Source organism: Cygnus olor, chromosome 2 (assembly GCF_009769625.2).
Source record: "Cygnus olor isolate bCygOlo1 chromosome 2, bCygOlo1.pri.v2, whole genome shotgun sequence".
In the NCBI taxonomy this organism is placed as follows: domain Eukaryota; kingdom Metazoa; phylum Chordata; class Aves; order Anseriformes; family Anatidae; genus Cygnus; species Cygnus olor.
In genome coordinates, this window is record NC_049170.1 from 136088420 (window position 1) to 136108457 (window position 20038).

The following is a 20038-nucleotide window of genomic DNA, read 5'->3' on the forward strand; positions in this document are numbered from 1 at the left end:
TGAGTATTTGTGAAAGGCAAACACTCTCAAAAAGGAAACTGACACATTCGTTCTAGAAATGATGAAAAAAATATATTTTCTGTGATTTAATAGACCAAATATTGCATAGTTTAGAATGCACAAATGGACAGTATGGTTGCAACAGATGTTGTTGTATAATGGCATTTGAGAAACATTACCAAAAACATGTTTTTCATGTCTTAATTGTCCTCCCTGTCTTTTACATTAACTCTGTTTGTTTGTTTGTTTTTACAGTGCTTTGAGGAAGTACTGCTTCTCTTTGTGCCTAACAAATATAATTCCCAGGCAGGAAGAGCAGTAGGATCAGAGGGTGCTGTTCCTGGTGGTGGTGTTTCTGTGGCTCCCAGCTTTGCAAATAGTGAGTGCAACATCCACAGTCACGTGGCAAAGACTAAAACGCAGTCATCCATCTTCATTTCATTTTAATACTGTTTTCTCTTCATGTATAAAATGAGGAGAAGGAGGAACAAAGCTATGTCTCGTTCCATCATCTTTATTCTCTAGCAAACCCGTAATCAGCGGATTTGTCACAAAACTTCTGGGAAAGGAAACCTTTTAATATGCAGATGACTGGATGTGGTCCAGAACAGGGAATAGCTCATGCAGCCTGTCTTTGCTTTTGTTCTCATTCAGATTTTCACCCTAGACAAACACAGCAATGACATTTCTGAGAAGCGTGCGTCGTTCCCATTGTGGCTGTGCTGAGAGACGCACCTGCTCCTGTGCGCGCTGCCAGCCACAGGACTTGTGTGGATGCTTGGCAGCACAGTCATGGTCCAGGGACTTCTCCTGTCCCTTTCCCCATCCCTTCGCTTTACCCTACCTAATGAGGGATGAAGTGCCATCTGATCCTCAGAGCAACCAGAGCAGACATCCAGACATCTTATTCTCCAGCGTGGATTTAACTGAGGATGTCCTTGAGACATAACGGTGATCACAGTGTTGTTGTGATTTTCCTAGCAGCAAATAGCTAGGTATATGGATTTTTCATTAAGGTTAGGATTGCAACAACGATAGAGAGATGACACGGAAATAATTAAAAACTCATTTTCCTAATCTGGCTAAGTGATCTGACTGATACATTACTCACTATCCGTGCTACTGGATGCAGAAAAAAAAACAACTATGCACATATGGGAAGCTTTTTCTGTACCAGTCTTTAGATAAAATAACCCAATTTGTTTGCTCTTTTTCATTAGAGAAGATGACATTCAACAGCAGTGAAAGCAAGAATTATTAAAGAAAGTTTTTCTTATAACCAGCCTGAAGAATGTATTGTTAAGAAGGTATGAATCAGTTGTTGTTTGTGAGTCACTGTCACAGAGGTAATGAGGGCATAAACAGCTCAAGTACTTGCAGCCTTTTATAAATGCATTGGGAAATCGGAAGGACTTTCATACCTTCAAGATAAAAGCTATTTTGAGCGTGCTAGGGAGAACATTGTTTTACTGCCAAGTGGTTTTCTGACCACATGGTATGGACCTCTTGTACCTTTCTCTAAAGCTCATGATGTTGGCTGTGGAGATGTTATAGAAGACAGAATCTTGGAATATGGAAAATCACAGAATCATTAAGGTTGGAAAAGACCTTCAAGATCACCTGGTCCAAGCATCCCCCTACCACCAATGTCACCCACTAAACCGTGTCCCCAAGCACCACGTCCAACCTCTCCTTGAACACCCCCAGGGACAGTGACGCCACCACCTCCCTGGGCAACCCGTCCCAGTGCCTGACTGCTCTTTCTGAGAAGAAATGTCTCCTCATTTCCAACCTGAAATGGTGTAGTAATTATGTGAATATGATGTATGGATTTATTAATTGTAATAATTTGTTAAATATATTCCTGGCTCAGTCAATAACCCAAACACACGTTTCCTACAGAAGCTAATGTCACTGTATTGTAATTAAAGCAAATTTCTTGTTCTGAAACGCTAACACAAAGACGCCTTTTAAAATTCAATGCACATACTATTCCTTGAAGGAAGAGTAAACTAGTCTGACCAGGTTGAAAAGAACTAAGAAGATAAAGAGTTGGAAAATATGTGAACTGACAGATCTGATTTAGGAGAGAGATGTTGATATATGAATGGATAAGCATGAAATTATGACCAGCTTGCCCAACTCCATGCAGAACATGAATAGGTGCTTCGTGACAAGGCATGCTTAGGCGTTTCTTTTAGTATGAGGTTTGTCTCCATGAATAATTCCATGTTTTATGAGACCTTAAACTCTTCTATAAACTCTTCTAAGTATTAATACTGACATTTATGAGTCATTAGTTCTATAGTTGTCTGAAAATAACAGAACTGCAGGTGCTAAATTCAGTCAGAGATGCTCAGATGAGCTGCACAGTCTGTAACCCAAGATCTCAGCCTAGGAAGAAATACTGCTCCCCAGCTATAGAGACTGATTTTTGAAAGGGAATTTATTGAGACAGCTACCAGTCTTTCAAATACTGATGGTTGTCCTAGTGTTTTGCGCTAAGTGGACTTCTAACTTGAGCTCTCTAAAAATTATCTTGCTAAATTTGGTCAGTAGCAGTCAGTCTTCCTCTGGGTACCTTATGAGAATCAGGTTCACCTGTAAGGAAGCCAAAGTATTTTTAATTTACTGCTAGTATAACTTGCTTCCTGGCAGAATACTGGTAGAGCATCTAGTAGGGGGCTGCTTCTCAGGTTTTATTTGGCAGCTCCCAGCCTTTCATCTAATAACAGAGCCTGCATCGGAAAGATAAGGCAGTTGTACTTGTAGCCTAGGAGATTCAACTATTTCAAGGCTGAAAAAATCTCAGATACTCTGAATTATATGCAAGTTCACAAATTTGGAAATAAGCCAGCACATCCTGAATATTTCGAAGCCTTTTTTTTTTTTTTTTCTGGTGTTTGCAGTTCTTGAAAGAAACCAGCCACGTGTCAACAATAACTGTAGGTTTAGGTTTTACTTATACATAGACTAGGTGCTAAATGCAGTGCTAGGGAGATGCTGCTGTGTAGGAAGCACTTTGCTCCCTTTTGCTGGCAGCATTGCTGCTGTATCTGTGTACTTCTTGACATAGCCTAAATTCAGCCCCTTGGCTGGAGGTGAAATGTCCATCATCGTTCTCTGAAACAAGAACCGTGTTTGTTTGCATGACACTGGTGTGCTGCCCTTCAAGACTTGGGCTCTTGGAAGGAATGGGTAGGGGCTGAGCTGTTGGAGTCGTTGGGTAGCTTTATTTAATTCTTCTTTGAATTTTCAGAAGATATTTGCAGTTTTTTGAACTTACTCCATGTGACTACTTGAGAGCAGCAACCGAATGGCATTTCTGTTTGTTATTTGTTGCGTCTGTCAGAAAGTTTGGCCCGGCTGAAATGCTGCCAGCAGGGGCTATCTGGAAAAGCCTCCCCAGCTGGCAAGCCTGAGCGTGTGTGCGCCCTGGCTGGCACGAACGGCGTGACTCATCCGTCAGGAACGTCCCTCTAGATTTGCTTCAGCTTTATAGCCCGAGCGCTCTGCCTTTGCTTTTCAGCTGACATCAAAGAATGTCGAAATAGACGGGGGTTTTGTCTCCAGGCAGCTTCCTTGGTTTAAAGTGCAATTCTCTAATGTTTCCATTTCCCAGAGCAGCAAACTCAGTATTTTGTGCTGAGGAAAGAAACGTTCCTTACGTGGCACGAGTTGGGCAGCCATGTCCGACCTCAAGGCCGTCCCTCCATTCCTTGGCCTTTCCTCTGTTTACTCAAGCAGACAAATGCTCTTCAAAAGATGGACTCCTTGTTACATTTAAAAACATATTTCTGGCGGGAATTACTGGAAACCTCATTGCTCAATATCAAGTGTAAATATTGTCATTGTGTTAGGATCAAGGCCTGAGTCTTTACAGGTGAGGCCTTCATTTTGCTCTCATCATCAGTCTCCCTCTCTGCCCCTCAGCAGCGTAGGCAGGCAGTAGGTCCCGTGGGTCTGACAGCTCCAGGTAGATCTTCAGTCCTTCTAGGCACGTAACGGGTTCAAAACAAATTCCAAATGTTAGAAGACTAAAACAAGGACTGTCCCGAAATGTTGACCTGTTTCTGTGAGTATTTGGCACCTTCTGGAGCCTTGTATTGTACTGAATTTCCTTACTTTACATTGTGCTTGGAAACACCACATTCAAACAGTTTTAAAAAGCCTGCAGCCTCACCTCTAGGCTTCTGTAAAGCCAAACTGCCTCTTCTGTAAAGCCAAACTGTCCTCTTGCTTAGCCCCATGTTAGGGGATCAGATCCATCCCTCCTGCAGAGTCTGTCACAAATGGTAAAGAGTCAGACCTGATCACATTTCCCTGCCCACTCAGACCAAATGGCCGTAGGCGACTGCCCTGCAGTTTTGGGATTTGAATCCTTTTCCCAGCATAAATAGGGATATCCAAGTGTGCACAGGGCAGTCACTGTGCCCACCTGGGTTGGTTGCACGTGAGGAGTTCGGTGCAGCAGGTGACTCGTCTGCCCCATTGGACACAGCAGGGTAAGAGTCCTGCCCAGTGACCTAGCAAAAAGCTCTTTATCCAAAACCAAACTGCTCAGTTGCCTTCTGACTATTTTGGCAGAGATTTTACCTGGGATTGTTATGTAAACAGGCTAAAACCATCAGCAGAACCATTCATTTCAAGCCCTACTGGCAGCTTTTCATAGTGAAAGGCTGGCTGCAGTACTGCGAAGGCTGCTCAGAAGTTCACGAGTACAATCATTTTGCACTCGAAAGTGCTGATTTCTCAAACTGTGTATTGGGAAAGGACAATTTCAATAAATTTTGAAAGTCTTTAAAAATGCCCTAAAGTTGTTCAGATGTCCTATTTCGACTCTTCTGAGTGAAGTTTTCAAGAGGCCTCATTTTAAAATTGAAATTCATTTTCAGTAAAATTAAAGCCAAAATATAAGAAACATTTTGATGGTAAAAATAATAAAAAAAGATCCAATCTAAAGTTACTCTTTTGCAAGCTTTCAGTGTTTAAGCATGCTTTTTTTAATATACTTTTTGTTCTAATTTTGGATGGATATTGTTGTTTAGAAAATTCAATATTTTTTTCATGGAAGAGGAAATAATTTTCAACTCAATTCTTCCTGATTGCTCTGTTTCATGGATTTAGCTAAATCATACAGAATGCCCATCTCTAAGAATGCCCATTTGTAAGATACAAAACAGGATAGTTATATATTTTCAGCTGAAGAAAGTTGATCAAATCTTGATTAATTTGTGAAGGTGATGATGCTTTGATGGTGTCAGGATTTTAGCATACCTCTAAATAAAATGTTCTACTCTTTTTAATCCATTAAGATGTCTTTATATGCCCATATAATTATGCTTAGAAGTTAGGTTCTTTCTGTTTCTCCCAGATGTTGCTTGTTTGGTCAGTGCAATGGGGAAAATAAGCTTGACAATATTCTTGTCCTCCAGCAGCAAGGTGACAACGGCACTCTGAGCTGCAAGAAGACACTTGGTACAGCCACTTGCTGGAGAAGTTGTGTCTTTCCAGGTACATTTTTTACTTTTTGGTCGCATGATTAGATGACCCTATTTCCCCTTCTATTATCAAACCCTCTGTTACCCTTCCCTGGACCCGAAATGGATGGCACATCTCCCCAGTCCTTCAAACTACTAATGCTTCTCTCAACTTCCTTTCTCCAGTCCTCAGCTTTCGTTCGTGTGGAAGCTGAAATCACAGTCTCTGGCAGAGATACCTAGACATGAAAATTCATGTGTAAAGATGAAGAAGGCTGGGAGCATCATGGCTACAGGTATCAGCAGCTGCCGAGCTGGTCACTGGCCTCTTCATGTTCATTGCAGGAAGCATTTGAATTATAGTCCATATTTATTCACTGTTAGCTAATATTGTTACTACCCACAGAGTTTTGTTAAAGAAACTCCTCAGGAACAGAATTTGGGTAATGCCTAATAAAATGGGGCTTGGACCCCTAAAAGAGCCTCTGGTAGCAACTGCAGTATAAATGCTCGACACTACTAATAGCAATAAATGCAATCAGCGTCCTACACAGCAGTCATCCTTCCTCTGTTTTTAAAAAGAAAACATCCAAAATCAGAGCAGGGAACTGCTAGAAGCCTTGAAGAAATGGCTTATAAAGATGAAGACCATACAATGTACTTAGGACATATATATACATATATATATGTCCTAAGTACATTGTATATATATATATATATATCAGTTGGGATGCTCAGGGTAGCTTTTATTGCCATATTGATGATCACAGCTCTCCCTAGAAATATTTTAGCTAAACATAGGAGCAGGGCTCATGGTGGGAAGCTTCTCTTCTGGAGTGCCTTGACGCTTCTAGCAGAGCTCAGAAATATAGAATGGGCTTTTGTAAAATACATTTTATGTAGAAAAAGTTAAATATATGTGTAAGCATTCCTGATTGTTCAGGGTCTTGTCTACATCATTTTAAAATGACTTTGATTGGAGTTTTTGGAAAAGAGACCACGTTACTTCTGGAAATTTAGCTGCCCCTGAAAGGAAACCAAGGGGATTTCCAGTGTTATTTTTTGTTGCTGGAAGGAGAGAAGCAGCAAAGGAACCGCACTGCAGCTCACCTACCTTGGGTACAGTTTCCTCCACGAGCTGGAGGTCCCAGTATCACAGGACATTACAGACTTTGGAAAGGTTGGCCTTCAAAGCAGTGCATGCAAGAAATGAATAAAGTCCTCCTGAGACACACCTGTTACCCTGACAGGAGAGGCAAAAAGTTTTATTTCCCTTTGCTAGAGCTCCTCTGGGGCCAGGAACGGAGCAGCCAGACAGGGGGCAGCATCTGCTCAGCCAGCAGCTGGGCTGCGGCTGGTGGGAGCCTGCAGGGGAAGAAAATGAGCTCTGCTCGCTTGGGTGCAGCTGTTTTGCAAGCCCAGGAAAGAAGTTGTGATGCTTTTTCGATAAGCTGCGGTGGCTTATGTGGTGGCGGCCGATCAAAGTGTAGGCCTCGTTTCTTGGTGATAGACAGGGCTGTTTCTGTAAGGACACAAAGAGCTGCAGATTGCTCTGAATATCTGAATAACAGAACGCCTGTACAGACATTTTCTGCTGCTGCTGACACTGAAAGCAATAGGTTAAGGCCTGAGTTGCAAAAAGATTTGAGCCAATTCCTAGGCCTTCTATAACAGAAATTATACAAAAGGGAACAGTGGCAGCTCCTTTTTAGACTGGGAGTACCTAAAAATTAGCATCTAACAGTCCGTATCACCAATCCTCAGTACCACTGTGGAGCTGAGCCTGTGCAAAGTGATCAGCATCTGTCAGATGCGGTGTGTTCTCCCTTTCATCTCATTGCCAAGAGAGCGGTGCGAGCAGTGAGATGTTTCTAGGGTGTCTGGTCCTTGAGAGCGTCAGCCTTTGATCACTTGCAGCCATCAGACAACCTCCATCGTTAGGCAGGGCCACCTTCCTCTGTCCTGGCTGCCGGATGCCGAGAAACCTGGCAGGTTGTTGCTTGCAGCATTAAAGCCATTGCCAGCTGCAGAAAGCTCCCCGTCCTCCTGTTGGCTTCTGCGGTCCTGGTCTATGCTGCAGAGAGCTCCAGATGCAGGAGAGGCGATTCCCTGGGAAGCCAGGATAGACCCTGCAGGCTGGGTGCTGATGTGCATGCAGCAGGGGCTGTGCAGCATGCTCTGGCAGCTTTGTGAGCAGTGTTGCCTTGTGCACGCTGGTGCCTCCTCCCCTGTGTTCGCACATTGAAGTCCATAATGTGGTGCACTGTTACAGCCCGGCTGTTTCTTCATCCAGGGTGAATTCAGAGATGAATTTAGACAGAGATAAATTTAGACAGGTTGGAGGTACGTAGTCCAGAAGCAATTTAGTGCTTACTCTTCCTAGGCATTTCCTTCGAGCTCTCACTTTGCATGCTGAGATATTCTCAGTCTAGGACAGCAGGTTCAGGGCTTCCCTCACAGCCAGGTCAGTCTGTGGGAGTAAGGCAGAGTGGTGCCATAGACACTGAGGGACCCAGTCCAGAAGGCTCAGAATATGTGCCATGGGGACACACGAAGAGCCATCAGGACTGCTGCTGCCTTCTCACTGCTGCAGGACTGCTTCTGCCACTTATTTCTGACTACTTCATATGTTACAGACATAATCTTATAAGAGAGAGCCACGGCGTTCCCTCAGCCTTGCCAAATGCCTTTACCACAACCATCATGTTTTCTTTAAGTCTTCTCACCCCCTTTCTCTCCTAAGTCCCACGTCTCTCCCATCTGGTCCTGAACTAGCATCCAGTTTTGACAGAAGGAGGGGCTGTGTCCCTCTCTCTCCTTCCCTCCCCTCCTTTAGCAGTTATTCTGTGAGCTGGCAAATGCTTTGAGCCCCGGTCTCTTGCTTCCTAGAGGAACACTGTCATCACTGGTCAAGCAGACAAAAGGTGGGGACCATGTCAAAATCTAACAGTGAACCGTGCTTTGTTCTTTGTCATGATGTAGGTACCCTTCCTCTGGCTCTGGGTCTCCCAGGCCAAGCACCTGCCCACAGCCCTGAATTGATTCCCTCAGATCCTCAGAACTTCAGCCTCCTTCCTCTGCCTCGTTTTTTATTAATTAGCTCTGAGTAGGGGGGTTGTGGATATTTCTTTGGAGCCACCTGACCCTATCCCACAAGGTGTATGTATGCCCACCTCATAGCAGGGAATCCTGCTTGCTACTCAACAAGTTCATTATTGCCTAAGATTCTTACTGTTTTGCTAGGGATTTGTGTTAGTATTTATATGCATTTTTTTTCATAGGTTCTCTCTTTTAAACTGTTTTTTTGGTTGCAGACCCAGTGTACGGCTGTACTAACCATATCACCGGGTTAAGCCAAGTGAAGCCAATGGTTTTGTACCAAGGGATGCAATGACTCGGTTTCTCCATCCATCCTCATGGTCCCTAATCTGTCTCTAGCCTTTTAGTGCCTTCCAGTTAGTCTATCCTAATGTTCAAATAAAAAGAAAAATGCTTCTTTCCAGTTCTTTTCCTTGCTTAAAACTGGAAGTGTGCATTGTAGCACTGAGAGCAGGCTGAGTGGGAACCCAAAGCAGAGATATGACTTATTCCAGGCTGTAGTTTTTATACATTAGATGCTTACCTATTCCAGTAAGGGAGGCAGCATGAAATTCTCAAATAGATTTTTTTCAGTGAATTAGCAACTACTTTAAGGATTTGTAAGATTTAAGGCTTGTACCATTCTCTACAGAGTAAATTCAATTCACATCGCTTACACTGCATGCATGATTATGATCTTAGACTTTGACTGCATGTGCTTCATTTTGTCACATACGGGCCAGGTTGAAAAAATTAATGAATACCCAATATTATCCTAGCAAATTGCAAGCATGTTTGTTTTCTCATTCAATTTTAATTAGGCCAAGACTACTATGAATCATTTGAAAGGTTCTTGGGACCCATCTTAATGACATCCTTTTGTTTGTTTTTCCATGCAAACTTTAGCTGTTGTACTCATGGAAAAGATAATTAGCAATGTACAAATATACTCTTCAGAAAGCAAAGTTGTCTTTGTTACTTAGTAAAACAAACAAACAAACAAATGGGTCTCATTTAGGCATGGCAATTTTCTAGATAATAGGTATATAATTGAACAACTGAAGTGAAATGGTTGGTATCTCTCTTTTTGATTTCTTACTTAGGTATGACATAAGGATTTAGACCAAAAAAATAAAAGACAGGAGGGACTCCTTCCCAGTTGTGAAAGTGCCTGATGAAAGACTTATTTCCCACCTGCGGCTGCTAAAAGAGAAGCCACGACCCAGCGTTAGTACCAGGGCTGTCTCCATCGCACAGTGGGTACACGCTGTCCCATGCCTGTCTGCCCAGAGGAATGTCATCAGCCATTGCCCAACACTCAATTAGTGTTTTAAACCAGAATTTCTTCTATCCGCATTCCTGAAGTGTTCATAGTCATGATATACAATGATGCTTTGCGTTAAAAAAAAAGTGTGCATGTAGGAGTAAGTGAGCTGAAACTGCTTAGAATGGCCGGCTGGCTCCGCTGTGTTCCCCACCATAGTCATCGCCCCATGCAGGGAAGTCAGCCATCAGATTGTCTTTCGCTCCAATGCTTATGGGAATGTTTTATTTCTATCCTATAGCACTCAGGTATGGCTTTTCTATGTCCTCTGTAACAGACTTTACAGAATTCACAGAACTTACACATTTTTCTAAGCCCGTGCCAGAAGGTGTTGCGTTTCCACACAACAGAGCACAGTCCTGTGTCTTTCTGCTTTAAGATGTTGCTCTTTAGTAATCAATTAATAATTTCATGCTAGCATGGTTACTGTATCTTTTCTGAGTTCATTTACAAGCTGGACTATTACCATGGTAAAAGTTAAACAGTTCACTGTAAACTGCTTCACCCGCAGATCAGTTTTATTTTTCTCAATTAATCTTGTGTGCAGGGCCATCCGGATGGCTTTCCTTCCTTGTTTGCTGCTGATACACTGTACTGTTTTACAAGCTAACTCCTCTCATTAATTCTGCCTCATTGTTTTTGCCAGCGTGACTTGCTAGAATGCAGACAGTGCCAAAGTTTGCAAAAAAATTTCCATGCGGCTGAGGGGTATTCTGCAGGGAGGAGAAGGAGGAGACGTGACAGAAGTCACCTTTTATTAGTGCTAGTGTCTTGACTCCAACGTAAGGAAACGGTGCAGTAAGTGACAGCTTCTTTAGTTTCTGTTTTTTCTGCAAGAGCAGCTCCTTTGTCAGCCAAAGTGAGTTTCAGGGAAATTTATGGAAACTTGTTAACTCTTGGGGTGCTAGAAATATCCTGTGAGGTGCATAAAAAACCTTTCTCTACTGAGGTTTTGCACTGCAGTAGATGTCCTGTGTGTTTACATATGCCACACGTCTAATACACCAGCCCTTTTCTTCAGGCATCGAATCAGCCCTTCAAGAGAGATTTCGATGGAGCATCCTCCATGGCGCAAGTTGATCATCTGTGCAGGGTGGATCCTTCAAACTTGTTCATGGTCGGATAGGAGCCTTGGTGGGTTGGGTGGGAGGCCTCCTCCTAATCCCACTGAAGTCAGAGGAAAGACTCCCATTAACAGGCTTTGGATCAGTGCCTGTGGGAAGCTCTTTTATAAATCCCAGCTTGCCTCGAGCAGCCTAATGCCTACAGCTCTAACTAGCAGGACATGCTGTAATATAAAGCCATTCTGTACTTCAGTTTTTCTAGGATTACTTGGAGGAATAAGGTGGCCCTGTTGAGCTAAAAGTTGGGGTCTTGGAGACTGGGAGAAGAAACTGATGTTTTGTCCAGTACTTATTACAACTCTCTTGCTTCTAGCACCAAAATCTTTTTGCAACATCATCTCTCAGTCTTTTAACAAATGCAGTCTTATGCCCGTCCACAATACTGCCATTGTTTGACCACGTAGCACTCTCTTGTACAGTCTGCTTACTTTCTCTTCCAATATAAATTAGTTCCTCACTCACAGCATCTACCATGACTATTTCCCTACTTAACACCTTCTATTCAGACTCTATTTGTGCTGAATATTTATACTTACAGTCTAAGCTTCTGGGGAAGAGACCATTTTGTGCTCTGTGTTTATGCATCAGTTGTCTCCTGGCCCAACATAATGACAACAACAACAACAATAATAATAAAATAAACCATGTTGCTCCCAGTGTTCTGCTCTTCTGCCCACCTCCTCCTCTACCCAGTACTGTCCCAGGTGGTTTTCCAGCTGCAAAAGAGCTAATGGGATGGCTGTTCCCAGCACCATATATCCCAAAGAAATTATTAATTTGAAGGTTTCAAAAGGGTAAGGGAAGTTGCCAACAGAAGGGGAAGGGCCTGAAATGGTGTAACTGGCCATTTCTTTCCTGGCTGAAGCCTACAACAGGTTGAGCCACCCAGTTTAGGTCTGGGGGCAGGTATTCAGGTTTCTTGAGGGGAAGGAGGCTAAGATCTGCAGAGCTGTCCCTGTGCGTGTGGGCAGCTTGTTTTGAACAGTCGAGTATTTTCCAAGAAGGATGAAGTTACTAATGAGAGTATTAAAAAAAGAAATGCTTGTCAAAGCTATTGCTGACAGGATTTCCCATCTCAAAGCTTTGTAAGTAAGGGGAAAGACTTTCTGGAAACAAATTATTTTCTTTGAAGAACTATGTGGTATCAAGAAAAGAACTCACTGTGTTTGCGCCGATCTGTCAGAAGGTGAATTTGGAGTTGTTGCTGTTGCTTGTCCTGCTGGAGCATGGGGTTGATTTGTGAATGTGCAGTGTTTACAGGGGGGAATGTGAGCTGGTCAAATGCAAAGATGAGAGTTACAGTTTGTCAGCACAGTATCTCTAAAAAGGAAGATTATGTGCAAGCATTAATAATGTAGCTTGGGTGTCAGCCTAATTCTGAAGGCCTGTGCTGTTCATTATGATGGCATATGGCATTCCTTAGTGCTGGGAGATCATTTTATCACAACATTTGAAATATAAACTGAAGTCAAAGTTGAAACCAGCTTTTTTTTTTTTTTTTTTTAATTGCTGGCGGGAAGGCCATACTGTACCCTGCCAAAGGAGAGTTCAGGGCACAGCTGAGGGCATCATTAAGCAGAGGCACCAGCCGACCTCCTGAAATGGCTGTGCAGGCAGCAGAAGTTAATTTCAGCAGGGCTGTTGCACTGATGCTTTGTGTATAATCACTGCGCTACACAGGGCTCTTGCTCCCGTCACTTCTTCTCACAGTAGGGTTATGTGATGTGGGACAGTGCCACGCTGAGACACCAGCTCTGAGTGAGCTGCCTTGGCTACCAGGAGCACTTCTAATCGTGTTGATGCAATGCCTGACTTGCATTAATTGGGCTTTCTGAGAAACTACGTGCAGTTGTCCAACAGGCTCTGCGTTGACATGCCTAGTTTGTTTATAGCCCTCACGTTACCTAGAGGGTCTTCTGCTGAGCCATATAAACATATTCCTGTACCAACTGTATACAAACCATCCTCTCTGGTCCTGGGTACTGTGAGAGGTAGTTCCTATCATCACCTTGCAGATATGAATTAAAAATCACTCACCTTCTGCTTATTTCAGAGCATTTTTGTCTTGCTGATGTTTTGGCCCATATTCTTCTGGCATACTCAAAACTCTGAACAGGGCATGTAGGGAAGAATAAGGTTACACTAAAAATACAGGCCACAAGAAAACAGCTGTGTTGTGCCTATCTATCATTAAATAAAGAATAGAGCTCTAAAAGTGTTTACAGATTGTAAAACAAAAGCAGATTGAATATGTTTTAAATTCTAGGAACTAACCTAAAATTTGCTATAAAACAAATATATGGCTTACAGCTGGAAACCTGTCAAAACACACAAATGATTGCTGTGCACTGTCTGGAAAGAGTTTCTGTGCCCAAAGACTTCAGAACAGCAACAGATGTACTATTGCATAAGAAAGACAACCCTGTTTTGAATTTCAGTTTACACTACAGAGAGGCATACAAGAAATACAGTTCTTTTCATCTTACCCAGGTCCTTCTGTTTCCTCCTTAACATCTTGCTCCATGTACTTCTCCTGTGTTACAGTGATTAGCAGAGATATAAAGATGAGAACATATATCATTATAAGAAGAGAAAAAGCCATCTGGCTCAGTGTTTGTGGCTGGCTCTTAATTCGACCATGTTGGGTTTTTTCCATGCCCCTCAAGCCCCTCCTTTTCCAGAAACAATCTATGTGATCCCACATCTCTTCTTCAGTAACTTGTTCCAGATGTCCAGCTTTATGGAGAATAAATTTGCCTTAGCTACTCAGTATTTTCCTAGTTTCTTTGTTTTTAGATTACTTCCCCTTTCTTTGAAACTCCTTTACCCAATCATCTAGCTCTCTCTGGCTTTTTTTTTCTTCCTAGTTTTTATAGTGTAATCAAAAGATATTTGTGTCACACAAACATTTTTATCAAACCCCAGTCCATGCCACACAAGGATAATGATGCTTGTTTTTAAATGAAGATGTGCAAGAGGGGTTGTGGCAGGCTGTGCAAGTAGATAGCTTTATAGAGAGCATTCAGTTATTCAGTATGAATTTAACATTTTCCTTGACTATTCTATTCAATGCATTAAATAATGTTTATAGTAACAGTCAGCCATATCACTGATCTGATAGTGCACTTTAGGATGACACCTGCACTTCAATCTACACGTCTATCTCCTTGTTTCCTGCTTGCCCATGTGGCACAAGCTAGAGTTGTCTCTGGACCTCTCTTTGGAGGACACCAGCTGGTTCCCTCTGAAACACAGTGTGCACCTGGTTTTGGAGTTACCTTCTCACTCCTGAGACCCCCAAGTTTCCAGGAATTATGATGCTCATCCTGTTTGGCTCCCTCCCCTTGCACAGCCCTCTGGCACTGTGCAGGCAGCCTTTGCACCCTCATGCAGCCTCGCTTGCTCTCCTTCTACAGCCCAGGACACACAATATCTACCCTTCATTACATGCCCTAAAAATACTTGACATGTTGCTGGGACATTTAGAACTGAAATAACAAAACCCACGAAAGAGAATTGAGTCTTCAGGCATGCCAGCGGGCCCAAGGAGCCTTGTCTGTGTCCATAAACAAAATCCTCAGGCCTTGCCCTTGCGGCCTGAGACATGGCCAAAGCCTCACAGCCAAATGGCCTTCCTGAGTGGAGCAGTGTTAGCCGTGCATGCTGTCCTGGGCATAGCTCCTGGCCAGGCTGTCCGCCAGATTTGGATTCAGATTCAGGCCACCCGCGAGGGCACCTGGTGGCCTGGGCCAAAATGGCGCCGGGCAGCTGAGGGAACAGGCGGGCGCCAGCTGCGTGCCAGCGTTCAAGCCCTGCTTGGTTTATTCGTGTCGGTGGAGCTGAGGAGGCTGTATTTACAAGAAATTTTAGAAACTGGAAATAATTAGGAAAACATCCCAAGGCCTCATGGGAGTTCAATAATTCTGGAGATGGAAAAAGATGGTCTTTTATAATGGGAGTGTTGTACCCTCAGTCCTCCCTGCGAGGAAGCAGCCTGCTTTCCTGGACAAGAAGCAAGACCAGGCTTGTTACGTTAGGGAGATTTCCCACATTTTCCATCTGTCAGTGCAAATTTTTGAGGCGACGAATGTGTGACATTTGACAAATTCAAGAGGCTTTCTCCATCTATAGTCAGGGGCTACTCCTGTTCAAGAAAAGCTCAGGATTTAATGTATAATTTTGACGAGAGAAGCAGTCTCCAGGGCAAAATAGCTGCAGACCCCGATGTACAGCCTGTCCCCAGCCTTGCCCCGGCTCGGTGGTCGACATGGGGTTCAGCCTGGACATCCACCCTTCAGCACACAGCCCATCTCTGCATCACCACTTCTCCCTGCCTTTGAATGAGGACTGAGGTGGCTCAAGCCAGGGATGGGGAGAAAAGTAGGCAGAAAAAGGCTCCCCAAACCCTTTTCCCCAAATGGAACATGATCTCTGCTGAGGCAGTGTGCTTTCCTGGGATGTCTTGCTGGCGGCTGACCATGAGAAATGCTGTCGCTGCAATCCCTCTACCTGGTCAGTCCTGAGTCCTGGGTGATGTGCTCAGTGTATCGTGTTCCTGCAGCAAGGTGGTGAATGCTTGAGGTGACTAAAGAGCAGCACTGGGGAACCACACCAGCCATAGTTTCGGGCAGCAATATGCAGCAAAATATGCATCTCAGCTCTGTAACAAAAGCTAAATTAGCCACTTTCAACTTGCTGTATTGAAAACTATATCTTTTCTGTTACACCTTCTCTCTTCCACAGAATATTTAACATCAATTAAAATTAAGAGGCTCAGTAAAATGCAGAATAACAGATTGACTTCTCTAAATACACCTTAAAACAAAGTTGTTTTTTTTTTTTTTTTTAACATGGAAAAAATATTAACCAAAACAGTGGATATCTCACAGCTCTTACTGTTTAGAAACAGGGATTTTATTTTTCCAGTCTGACTCTTAATTTTTCCATTCTCTCTCGGTTTGGAGTGCAGTGCAAATACAGTACAGCTACATTTCTGCTTTCTGTCCTACACCTTGCAGATCACATTGACAACAATTTAAGCAAAAGGATTGCTCAGAGTTACAAGGATCATCTGATTTACTGAAACTCCTAGACTGGAGACATACCAGGCTCTCCCGCAGGAGAACAGAAAAGAAAGAATGTTTGTGTGGATTATGTCGCATATTTTATTAATATCTTTGTTGTCTCTCTGAGTTCATGCTAGTTATGAAGGAGTAAAACCTTCAGAGTGAAGTCTGGCTTACCAAGGTTGTTAAGTAAGCCTTGTTCCAATTCTTCAAGCACAATGACAAGAGCAATCAATCAAACAATCCTTTTACTTTTTCTTTTCATGTTCCTGGGTGGGGACGTTTTCAGATAGCTAATTGTTAGTATTTGTGTTCAATACAGGCATTAGTAAGACTCAGAGGTGCAAATATGAAGATTATTCACAGTAATTTCATGCTGCAGGGTATTCCATGGGCAAGGATATCAAGATAAATGCATTGTATATAAATGTGTATTATGAGGGATTATCTCTGCTTTTTTTTTAGATTAGTAAGTGAGCAATAAAACATTGCAGGCATGTTCATCTGATCTGAAGTAGGACATCAACTGAACCGCATTTTCAGTTGTTTCATTTCACTTACAACAGCTTTTAAACATCTGGGCTTACCTAGCCCAAATACCCAGGAAGTGTTAATGTTAACTTCACCTGTTAAAACAAAACCCCAGCTTTCTGTTTTGTTATTAGCTTTTTCACCATATTGTTGCTGATGAGGATGTCTCCATTCTCTAATAGAGACCCTGTGGCTTTGCCCTAGGCTTCTCTCTCTCTCTCTCTCTCTGTCTTTACTGCTAAGAGTGCAACTGAGCTATGGAAATCCACGGCTCAGGAGCAGCCACTTTTCACCTAAAGCACTGCAAGTGCAGACTGCAGTTTTGTATGCTCTGGTATCTAAGCACCACTGTCATGGTGTGGTTGTTTTCCACAACCTAAGCCAAAGCTGTGTGTCTCTGCTGGTTGAATTTCCCCACCTGCCGTATGATCATTCGTACTGCCCTGGGTTGAGCCTTTTCATAGAAACATGGAACCACTCAGGTTGGAAAAGACCTCTAAGATCATCTAGTCCAACCTTTAACCCAGTACTGACAAGTCCACCACTTATCTATGCTATAAAGGATGCAAGTTCTAAGTACTACATCTTTTGCCGAATATTGCCTCCTACACAGTGAAGCACGATGGAATTCACAGCTTGTAAAATGCCCAGAGCTAAGCTGAGTCTGCTTCGTTTTTGATCTGCAATCAGTACCATGGCTTTGCTCTGAGGCATTTGTTTTGTTACATATACAGTGATTTTACAGTGTAAATACCGTGGTTTTAAAGGTTACTTTCTCCATGGTTTCAGAGGAAGAATAGATTTGTTCTTCAGCCTGGCAGTTATGCCTTAGGGACAGTTCTTGCCTGTTGGAATCCCTCCCTCTCCCTTCAGGAGGAGGAGGAGATGGAGGCAGGTAGGTAAGGCAGCTGCTGGGCCCCAGTGAGCAGGGAACTGTGTTGGTATTTCCTTTTTCACCTAGATCTGTACATTCCTCATGCAAGCTTAAGTACCTGGCTGTTGGGCTTGCAACCCTTGTAGAATTGTTGCTTTCCTCAGCATCCCTTTGGGAGGTGTTTAGGGGTAGCTGTGAGTGGGTTGTTTCCCCTGGGCAGGGCTGGCTTGGTGGGGTGGGCGCGGGACTGAGCACAGCCTGGCTCCAAGGGCTGGGGGTGATCAGGCAGCAGGGGCAGCAGAAGGCCCAGGGGAAGGCACCACGCTGCAGCCCATGGGCGCTCACAGCATGGGTCTGCTCTGGTGGGAGCCATCACGGCAGCCCGGTGGCTGCTCCCGCCTGGGAGCGCTACCAGATCCACGTGACGTTCAGTCTTCTGGCAGGGAAAACTCTGTGGAAAAAGCAAAAGTTGCACTGGATCTTGTTTTGATTATTTGTTTCTAACCTCACTACAAATGGAAAAAATTTCTTTGGTGAGTGCTTGCTTGTTATTTTCCTATTGTTTTATCATCCTCCCAGCTCACAGTAGGGCTGAACAATCCTCAAATGTCACTCCAAAGGCTGATCCCTAGGACAGGTTATGGAGCTACAGCACTGAGGATGGTTCTTTTCCTTCTCTTTTTTTTTTATTTTTTTAAATTATTTGTTTCCTTTCACTTTATTCTGGTTCTGCTCCATTCTTCTTCTCTTTTCTTTGTGTCTTTCCAGTGACTAATTGCAACCAGCAGCCCCTTCAGCAAACAAATTCTTCTTCTTCCTCACCCTTTACTTCTGCTCGGAGGCCAGAGCTGGGGCCTGGTTGTGTTAAATGTGTCCATTTCCCTAAATGGGACAAGTAGGGTGTAAGGAGCTTGTCCATACACAGGCAAGCAGTATAAAGCAGGGCTATAGGTGACTATTTTTCACGTTGGCTTTTAGGAGTATTGGCATGATTTGTAGTAAATTTGCACCCCCTAAATCAATGAGAGCCAAAAATTATGTTTGGAGTGGCTTTTCTCAAACACATACGGCCTTTTAAATTTCAGAGACTGAGCAGAAATCACAGGAAACCATAGGCCCAAGGAGAAAATTTGCTATAAAAGAACTGCAACATGGCTTCACTACCTGAAGGTCAAATTTTCACATCGAAGAAGATGGGTAATGAGAAGACAAAGGAAAAGGCAACAGGAACATGCCAGCTTTTCTGCAACTTCAGTGACTACAGTGCAATTGGATGTCTCACGTCATTGGGCAGATAGATTGAGGGTGTTTTTGAGCATGGGTGAGCTTTTTTCAAAGACAAAGATGTTATTTCAAATCCATAGGGTTTTGCATTAGGTAGCAAATTATTTTAAAATCACTCAAGCTATAACCTATAAAAAATTAACTTGACATTATCCTGAGAAGCAAATTTATTCCAGGATCATAGGATTTACGTTACAGAGAGGTATGAGATACATTAGAGTGCCGAAGTCACGCAGAGGAGGCTTATGCAATATTTAGCTATATCTAGATCTAAACTTAGGCCTTTTCTCCTTCCCAGTTTAATGTTTTCATTTCAGTGAAAATGCTTGTTACTCTACTTAAAAATACAGAAACATTCAAAACATACATTTGTTCTTTGTTTCTCGGATTAAAGCACAATTCCTCTCATTAAAACTCAGTTGGAAAAAATCTTTTATAACTTAAATACTAGGAAGAGGGCAATGCCACTTCTAATCTCAGCTGCCATTACCTGTTCTCTAACTGTCTGAAATAGAAAATAAGCATCCAACAGTGTGAGGAAATAACACTTATACCTGATTATTGCTGGTTTTCAAAGCATCACATGACATGTAACCGTTGTTACCAATAGCAGCAAAAGCTCACACCAGAAGGAGGTGGCAGAACTGGAAGAGGTTAGGAGGAAATCCTCACTCAGAGGGCGGTGAGGCAGTGGCACAGGCTGCCCAGAGAAGCTGTGGATGCCCCATCCCTGGAGGTGCTCAAGGCGAGGCTGGATGGGGCTTTGGGCAACCTGGTCTGGTGGGAGGTGTCCCTGCCCATGGCAGGGGGCTGGAAGTGGGTGGGCTTTAAGGTCCCTTCCAACCCAAACCATTCTGTGGTTCTATGATTCTATGAACTAGGATGCTATCCCAAGTCTCCCAGCTTGCCTGTCTGTTGGACCATACTCCTAACTGTTTCAGGAGCCCGGCTGTTACAGAAGTTGAAGGTTATCTGTAGTGCTTTTCCAGATCGCTCACCCGGCCCACCCCCAAGCCCTAAATGCTGTGCCATCTCTCAGTTGCCTTCTCTTCCAGCAAAGCAAGCCCGCGTTGAGGCTGCATCAGGCAGCTTTGTCAAATAGATGGAGATCTTGGCAGTCGTTCTGGATCACAAGTTCCTCCTTAAAATCCAAGTCACAGATGTCAAATAAATATCAGTTTTTGCCATCGTTACACCTGACACTCATTTTGTTTTCTTTTCTGTCAGATGTCGGGTGATACATGCTTTGTCACATGCTGTGACACTTCGTCACGCCT

At 43.3% G+C, this 20038-nt stretch overlaps 1 long non-coding RNA gene across 3 annotated transcripts; it reads left to right on the top strand.

Moving 5' to 3' along the window:
* Positions 1–76: 76 nt before the first annotated feature.
* Positions 77–12009, top strand: LOC121064654. 3 transcript variants are annotated; one of them, XR_005816606.1, is made up of 4 exons: positions 77–1307; positions 5439–5514; positions 5667–5776; positions 9662–12009. It is a non-coding gene; the product is annotated as an uncharacterized LOC121064654 (long non-coding RNA). The 3 variants fall into 3 exon arrangements; XR_005816605.1 differs by having other exon boundaries at positions 77–379; positions 1221–1307; positions 5439–5776; XR_005816604.1 differs by having other exon boundaries at positions 5439–5776.
* Positions 12010–20038: the final 8029 nt, after the last annotated feature.